The following is a 9,174-nucleotide window of genomic DNA, read 5'->3' as shown; positions in this document are numbered from 1 at the left end:
AGGCCTCCTGCAGGTGGGAAATTTGAGCTGAGTTTTGAAGGAAGCTAAGACGCGGAAGAGAAGAAAAGTACTCCGGCTATAACAGAGAACCCGAGAAAAGACCTGGAGTCGAAAGAGGGAATGTCTTGCTCTGAGAGCAGCAAGGAAGCCAGTATATCTGGATCGCTGAGAATAGGGGCAGGGTACGTGTCCCAGGTAGACCAAGTGTAAAGTGCTCGAATACTGGCAAGGTAGGAAGAGGCCGCATGTCCTTGTGTTCCGTGCGGGAAGGGGGTGTCATGCGCCTGGGAGCACCAGAGGTGTCTAAAGGGAGAAGGGACCCCTATTTTTTGAGTGGGGCTGAGTGCCGCAGTGTGGGGCAGAACGGGGTTCTGCGGGCAGGGCGATGAATGGCGGTGAGTTTGTATGGAGGACTGGGTGCGAACCTGGAGTTTAGCTGAGTTCCTGGAAACCCAAAGGAGGTGGTCGGAAAGGTCACTTAACTTTCCAGTTTGGGGTTGGAGGAGTGCCGCGACTTAGGCTAGAAAGGGAGAAGGTTCCGGGATTTTGGGGGCCTCTTTGAAACCTGCCGGGAACCACTAATTCCGCAACTTTCACCCGTCTCCCTACTTTCCTTCTCCCCCTACCCTAAGTTTGCCTCCCCACCCGGATATAACCCTGCTTTCACCTTTTTCTTTCCCAAGCTCTGGCTTCTGGCCAGAGAGCCAGCCGCCTCCCTCCAACACCCTGCGTTTTCCCTCCCCACCAACCGGAGTCCGCCCCCGGTCTTTCTGTGTTTTCATCACCAGGCTCCCTTTGTCCCGCCCGCTCCGCTCCCTTGGCTTGGGCTCCACCTTACTCCGAGCCTTTTTTTTTACCTTCCACCCTGCAGGGCCCCTGCAGTTTCCCAAGAGACCCTTCTCTAAAGGTACCCTCTCACCCCCTTGCCTTCTACCTGAGAGGGAGCACAGAACCAAAGAGCCACTTGAGTCAAGACTGCTCCAAAGGAGGGAGAGTGGATCCCACCTGCTTTTCATCTTTCTGCCCTGCAGCAGCAGGTAAGCCCTTTCTTTCCACCCTTTTATCTGCTCTTTTTCCAGATAACCGGTCCCTATCCTTAAGGGTTGGACCAACTCACATCCATACTGCTGGTACTCACTGCACCCAGACGCTGTGCCCAAGTCTGGACCACCCTATCTATGCAACCAGGGGCCTCTGGGGCTCCTCTAGATCTGTCCTGATGGTGGCACTCTCCCTTCCCCATGCCTGAAGCATAGTTCCTCCTCAATTGCTCTTCATTCAATAAGCATATAGCTTTGGTTTCTTTAAGGATCTTATCAAATATCAATTCTTGCCTGCGATTTTTTCCCCTTCTCTGGCACCCCACACAGTGCCAGAGCTTCTCCTTTCCCCATTATCTCGGATCTTTCTGGTGTATGGTTATGTATGTAATGTCTCATTAGTACACTGAAAACTCTCCGGGGCAGGGAGTGTTTCACTTTTGCCTTTGCATCCTGAGTACTTTGCACAATGACTGACACATCATAGCTGAGCTTTTTAAAAAAATGCTTGCTGATTAATTTATCTACCACAACTTCTTCCAAAACTCAAAGAAGCCTTCCTGATTTTTCTCTCTCTGTCTCTGTCTCTGTGTCTTTCTCCGTGCCTCTGTCTTTCTGTCTCTCTCTGTGCCTCTGTCTCTCTTTCTCTCTCTTTTCCCCCCTCTTCTTGTAGTTCCTAAAAGATCCCACCTCCCCATGATACAGGCATCCCTTTCTGTATCACTCACAGTCCTATGATACCCCCATTTTACACACACACCACACACACACACACATTCCAAATGCTATGTACCTATATCATCAATACATACCATGTGAAATATACACATGTACAGGAAAGCATCTCTGTCTCTCTTGGGTCACATCCAGTTCCCCAGAAGTTCTGTTACACTCAGGTTACACAGCTAATTCCTGTTTCATTCCCTCTTCTTTGTCTTTCACACATCTGCTTCTAGAACAGTGGCTGGATCCGGTTTGCTCCCAGATATATAGTCTTAAACCCAGAACATTTCCTATTTCTTGAAGGTAGACGGTTAAGGAGCAAGGTGGGCCCCAGCCTGGATTCAGCTTCAAATCTTGCTTGGCTGAGAGGCAGGAGAATGTCCTATTGGCAGAGAAATTGGACAGGCTGGTTCTCGTTGATGAGTGCCACCCATGGCCTGAAAATCTGGAGCTGGATGATATGGGACAGAGTTAGGCATAATCCTCAGGTTTAAGAAAGATCAGTCTCCTGTACTTTCTTGTGAATATTAAAGATAAATTCTGAGCTCAGGGATCCATTCCCAAGGAAGACTTCATTATTTCCTCCACTATCCCCTTCACATTTATTTTCTCTTTGTCCTGTTCTCATGGCTTTCAAGTGACCTCACCTTCCCATTTCATACACCTTTCTTTGTAATTTACCCTCAATCATATGCTATTTCTCTATAGGCTGATAACCATATTACAATCTGATTTCTGTTTCCAATTTTATTTCTGACTTTCTGGATTTTGCTATCTTGTTTCAGGATAGGGAATTGGATAATAATACAGTCAACCAGGACATAGAGTACCCTGCCTGCTTGATTTCCATGATCGTTATGCTTTCATGTGAGCTCCCTCAGCTTTTGTTGATGATAGTCCACAATATGGCATTCCCTTATACTGCAGTTTTTGATTCTATAAAGTCTTGGCTCGAAGTCAAGTTTCTCCCATGCTTCTTTTATTTTTATCTCTCTATTCTTAACTTGATTTCAAAAAAAAAATCCATTTAAACAATTTGAGATACCAAAGTGAAATGGGTTGCCTTGGAGAGGGTTCCCCTTCAAGAAATGATGGATGTACAGGGATTCTTGTTCATGTATGGATTGGACCTTTCTAGTTCTGCAATGAAGGTGCCTCAGGGCTCTACTCAATAAATAGGAATTCTCAAAAAGGCAGAGCCAAGAGCCAACATTCCCCTCTAAATAATTTTAAAAGGCTTCAACTTGAATTTTGGTATGACAGAGCCAATAAAAGGTCACAGTGAGACATTCTTCCAGTCCAAGGCAACTTAGGAGATCAGTGGTGGAAGTCTGTGACATTAGAGGCATAACCCAAATGGTGTAACAACACCAGCAACAGTCCTTGGAGGCATCTGTAACAGTAGCAGTAGCTTCAGGAGCTCTCAGCACACAGGTGGCAAGGGTGTTGGATAACTGATCAGAAAGAGATTATAGGGGACCCTTTGCTGGCACTGGGTGCATGATCTTTTACGTGTCTATCTATACTTCTGAGTTTCAGTGGATAGACTGGAAATAAATAGCAGAATGCAATTGAAACAGATTCCAGCAATATGTTGTTTATAAGAAAGAGACACATACACACACACAAAATAAAAACAATGAGCTGAAGCATGATTTATAAAGCATCAGCTGAGATAAAAAAGGAAAGGGTAGCAAAGAAAGAAAAGACAAAAGAAAGCAAAAACAAAATAGATCTAATTAAAAGAGATAAGCAGGGAACTTCATTTTACTAAATAAGATATTATGACAGATAATGAAATAATATCAGTACTAGACATATGTGCACTAGATAACAGAATAAAGAGTCTTAAAATAAAAGTTAAATGAGTGACAGGAGGGAAATAGACAATAAAACTGTACTACTGGATACCTCAACATTCTTCTCTCAGAAATAGATAAATATAATTATGAATTAAATAAGGAAGATGGTAAGGAGATGAATTGAATTGTAGAAAAATTAAATATGATACTCCTCTAAAGAAAATTAAATGAAACTAGAAAGTGACACAATTTTTTATTGGCTATATATGGTATCTTCAGAAAAATTAACCAAGTATTAAGCTCTAAAAACTCCACAACCAAATACAGAAAAGCAAAAATATTAAATGCATCCTTTTAATAATATAATACAATAAAAATACATTCAATAAAGGATAATGGAAAGATAATTGAAATCAATTTGAAACTAAGTAACCTAATCTTAAAGAATGAATAGGTCAAAGAACAAATTATAGAAACAATAATTTCCTTAAAGTTATGGGATACAGCCAAAACAATACTCAGAAGTAAATTTTATATCTAAATACTTCAGTATTATAAAAAAAAGGAGCAGATCAATGAATTGAGCTTGCAGTTTAAAAGAACCAGAAAAAGAACAAATAAAAAAACTCCAAATTAAACACCAAATTGAAATCCTGAAAACTGAAGGAGAGATTAACAAAATTGAAAATAAGAAAACCATTGAATTAATAAATAAAACTGGATGATTATCTGAAAGCATAAATAAAATTGATAAGCCATTGGTTAATTTGATTTAAAAAGAAAGAAGAAAACAAAATTACAAGTATCAAAAATGAAAAAGATAAATTTATCACCAAAGAAGATGAAATTAAAGCAATATTGAGTTATTTTGCCCAAATATACATGATAAGTCTGACAATCTAAGTGAAATAGATTAACAGAAAATGAAATAGGATAATTATAACTAAGGAAATCCCTAATCCCTATCCTAGAAAAGAAAATTGAACCAGTCATCAGTGAGTTCCCTAAGAAAAAATCCCCCAGACTAAATGGATTCACATATGAATTCTGCCAAACTTAAAAAAAAAACAATCCTAGAACCATATAAATTGTTTGGGAAAATAGGCAAAGAAGGAGTTCTACCCAATTCTTTTTATGATACAAATAGTGTACTGATACCTAAACCAGGAAGAGCAAAGAACAGAGAAAAAAAAACTGTAAACCAATTTCCCTAATGAATATTGATGCAAAAATGTTAAATAAAATATTAGCAAGGAGATTACAGCAATATGTCACAGAGATCATACATTATTAACAGGTAGGATTTATGCCAGGAATACAAAACGGGTTCAATATTAGGAAAACTGTAGCATAATTGACCATATTGATACTAAAACCAACAAAAATCATGTGATTATTTCAATAGATGTTGAAAAAGCTTTTGAAAAAAAAAATGCAACACTCATTCCTATAAAAACATTGGGAATCAGAGGAATAAATAGAACTTCTCTTAAAATTCTAAGTAATATAAAAATTTCTCAAAATTCCTATTGACTAGAGAAATTCACATTAAATTAACTTTGAGATATCACCTCATATCTCTCAGATGAGCTAATATGACAGAAGAGGAAAATTATATATGTTGAAGGGGATATGGAAAAATTGGGATACCAATGCATTATTGGTGAAGTTGTAAACTTCCCCAACCATTCTGGAGAACAATTTTAAAAGTATGCCCAAAGGATTTTAAAACTGTATATGCTCTTTGATTCAACAATGCTCCTACTATATCTGTATTTCAAAGAGGAAAAAAAGAAAAAGAAAAGGATCTACATGTACAAAATATTTCCAGCAGCTTTTTATATGTTGCAAAGAATTGGAGATTGAGGAAATGTCCATCAATTGGGGAATGCCTGAAAGAACTGTTAAATGATTGTGATGGAATACTATTGTGCTATAATAAATACAATATAATAAATAGAAAAACCTGCAAAAACATATAAACTCATTGAAAGTGAAGTGAGAACCAGGAGTACATTATACATGGTAATAATCATATCATATGATGATCCATTGTGAATGACCTAGCTATTCTGATCAATACAGTCATCGAGACAATTCTGAAGGATGATGAAAAATCCTATTCATTTCTGGAGAAAGAACTGATGAAATCTGAATGCAGATTGAAGCATAATTTTTGTACTTAATTTTTTTTGTATTTTTTGGAAACATGACTAACATGGAAAACGATTTTGCAAGATTTCATATGTACAACTGATACCATATTTTTTCCCTTCAGAATGAGTGAGGGAAGGGTAGAATGGAGAGAATCCAGAACTCATTCTTTAAAATAAATATTTAAAAAGATAATAGATTTAAAAAAAAAGAAATATGAATTCTATTGAATAAATTTGCAAGATCTAAGGGGAAAATCCCAGAATTTCACAGTTGGGATCCTTTATTTTCTCACATGAATTTTCTTTTCTATTGGACTAGCTAATGCCAATAAGCCAATATAAATCACAGACATTTTATTGCAATTTGTTCAATTTGTTTACTCTACCAGCTGTTGATAAAAATGTGTTTCATTCACAGTTTGGCTAATTTATATTACACGAATATTTATTTATTTACATATTATATGAAATAAAGAAAAAAATTGGGTTCTCATAGTGCAGCTAATCATACAAAGAAAATGTATTTGTTAAGAAGAAGAATGTATATCATCAGCTACAAGGGATTGAGAATTGATATGTGCTTGTTAGGATGGCAAATTGTCCTTAAAAAAACCTATTCTTCAGGTTAGATAAGGATGGAAAATCTTTCGTATACTGTTGAAGTTCTTTTTAATAGCTATTAAACCTTTTTGTATCAATTGAGGGAACAAAGAGGATATTGAAAAGAACCAACCGTTGCAGCTATCCCCACACCTGCAGGGATTATACACCATAAAATGAGTATTATAAAGCTAAATCGAATTAATCACACCCTTTCAAAAATTCACTTTCAAGAGGTTCTAGCTGGTCCCTGTACAAAAGTCCTTTTTACAAAAACTAATATCTAACAAGAGGTATCATCCACTGTTGGCTCAAAGATTCCAGGGAAAGAATCCACTACCTTTTGAGGCAGCCCATTCTATTTTGGCTTACCTCTAATTTTATGAAGGTGTGCTTGATAATCATGCCCAAGTTTATTTGTAACTTCTACCACCGGGACTGAGCAGAATAAGACTAATCTCTTTCCACATGATGGCCTTTTAAATACTTGTCCAAATTAAATATCCCCAGTTCTTTTAACCAGTCTACATTTTATGTGAACTCATGGCTTTGAGTATTCTAATGGATCTACTTTAGCACCTTTCTAGTTTCTCAATGCCCAACTAGAAATGGAATGCTTAGAAGTCAACCCTGTCTAGATCTGACTAGATTAGTCTAAAGATCATCCTAGTTCAAGGACATGGGATAATTTTTTCCTGGATCCTAGAATAAAATCAAGGAATTGAGAATCAGAAAGTTTGAAAGCTTTGTCCAAGATCACACAGTTGGTATGTGACCAAGTCAGAATTTTTGAACCACATAGCTGCTAGAGTAGCTATGTCATCTCCCTTTGTATAGTTCTGTGACTCTATATTACCTCTAAAATCAAATGCAAAGGTCTCTGGTTTTTAGAATTCTTCGCACTCTGGCCATTTTCCTGTGATGTGCTAGTAGTAAATAATTAACAACAACCTCCCCAGAGGAAAAAATAAGTTCCCCCAACACACTCTAAATTTTAATCTGCTTCATTAATATTACTTTCTTAAGCCTATAAATCAACAAAACAATAAATCAAATCCAAATTTGTAGCATTGAGAATTTTCAAGGTATTAATAATGCACTCCCTAATTGCTTTCCTTTTCAGCACTTTCATGTACTCACTAAATTAATTTGCTGTACTTTACACACAGGGCATTCCTCATTTCTGTGTCTTTGTGGTAGCTATTTCCCATGTCTGGAATGCTCTCCCTCATCACTTTTGCCACTTAAAATTCTGGTTTTCCTCTAAAACAACTCAATTCTGACCTACTATAAAAAGCTTTTCCCCGTTTCTTTCCCTTCCTGTCTTTGGGACTACTTTTTTTTTTTTTTTTTTTTTTTACTGTATATATGTCCTTATTTGTATGTTGTTTCCTCTACTAGACTGTAAGCTCTTTGGAGGCAGTGCTCATCTTTTTGTCTTTTTTTGAATTGTCATAGCTCAGAACCTGACACATAATAAGCACTTGTTGATATATTGATTTTGTTTCTCTTTTTTTTCTTCCAAAGAAAAGAATCTTTCCTAGAAAGCTTTTTGTAGCACCAAGGTCACTGATAGAAACTTGTTTGATAAGCATATCTGGACTGAGATAGCAAGAGAGCACCTGCTTGCTCTGAAAGATTGATCACTCAACCTAGGAGTTCCTCATCTAGGATGCTAAGAGAACTGGGGGATGGGATGCTGAACTATTATAAATTATTTTTGTAAAGTCAGCATAAGAAAGGAGGTGGAGCAGAATTGGAGAAGGGCAAATATTCTGTCATTTCAGGGAAATGAAGCTTATCACAAACCAAAGAGCTTGACTTGGATTTCTGACCAAATCTGGAATGTGTCATTAAACAAATGGTGAATGGCTAGGAAAAGATACTACCCACCACAAAGGTGGTGCAGTGGATAGAATGCCAAGTCTGGTATCAAGAAGACTGGAGTTCAAATCTGACCAGATACTTTCTGGCTGTGTCACCTCCGATAAGTCGTTTGTGTCTGCCTTGATTTCCTTAGTTCCAAAATGGGGATAATGATAAGTTGTTGTGAGGAGCAAATGAGATAATGTTTGTGAAGCATTTTACACAGTGCTTGGTACATGGTAGATGTTTAATAAATGTTTCCTTCCTTAACATACTTTAACTTTAAGATCATGAGATTATGATAGAGATATTTTACTTAATTAAAAAAAATTTCTTTGCTATAGCAAATTGCACGATAAAGTCTTTCAAGTCAAGTCTATAAGAATTTAATAAGAGCTTACCATGTGTCAGAATCTGTGCTAATCCTAAGAACAGAGAGTTTAAAAAACCCCACACCACCACCAAAGTTCCTTCTCTCAAAGACTTAGTCATCTAATTGAGAAGACAATATACAAACACCTATTTACAAGTGATATTGACAGGATAAATTTAAAGTAATTATAGAGGGAAGGCTCTTAATATGAATGGATATTCTGATGAATTTCTTATGAGAGGTTTGATTCTAATTGAAACCTGAAGGAAGCCTGAAAATCTAGGAGGTAGAGGAGAGAAAGCATTCCAGAAATGGGGAATAAGCAGTCCATTTGTCCACAGATGAGAGATGGAGTATTTGTTCAAGGACACCAGTGGAAAAGATGGAGATGTGGACTAGAAGAGTACGATTAAGTGAATTTAGTTAGAATGGGTGGTTTTGCTAAATAAAAAGAATAATCATTAATAGTTTATGACAGCTTGATACAGTACAATGGATAAGCTTGGACTCAGAAAGATCTGAATTCAGATCCTGCCTCAGACATTTACTATGTGACTCTGGGCAAGTCACTCTCAGCCTCAGTTTCTTCATTTTCTATAATGAAGATAATAGTA

General features: G+C 37.3%; 1 protein-coding gene across 1 annotated transcript in view; it reads left to right on the top strand.

Moving 5' to 3' along the window:
* Window positions 1-839: 839 nt before the first annotated feature.
* The window catches only part of LOC100919316 (ceramide synthase 4-like), a 32,463-nt gene continuing 24,128 nt past the window's right edge, over window positions 840-9,174 (top strand). Inside the window, exon 1 of the mRNA XM_003762758.2 lies at window positions 840-1,037. The gene's annotated coding sequence lies outside the window, so the exon portion shown is untranslated. The remainder of the gene's footprint in view (window positions 1,038-9,174) is intronic.

The sequence above is a fragment of the Sarcophilus harrisii genome, chromosome 1 (genome assembly GCF_902635505.1).
Source record: "Sarcophilus harrisii chromosome 1, mSarHar1.11, whole genome shotgun sequence".
Lineage (NCBI taxonomy): Eukaryota > Metazoa > Chordata > Mammalia > Dasyuromorphia > Dasyuridae > Sarcophilus > Sarcophilus harrisii.
This window is presented reverse-complemented; position numbering and strand designations above follow the sequence as displayed.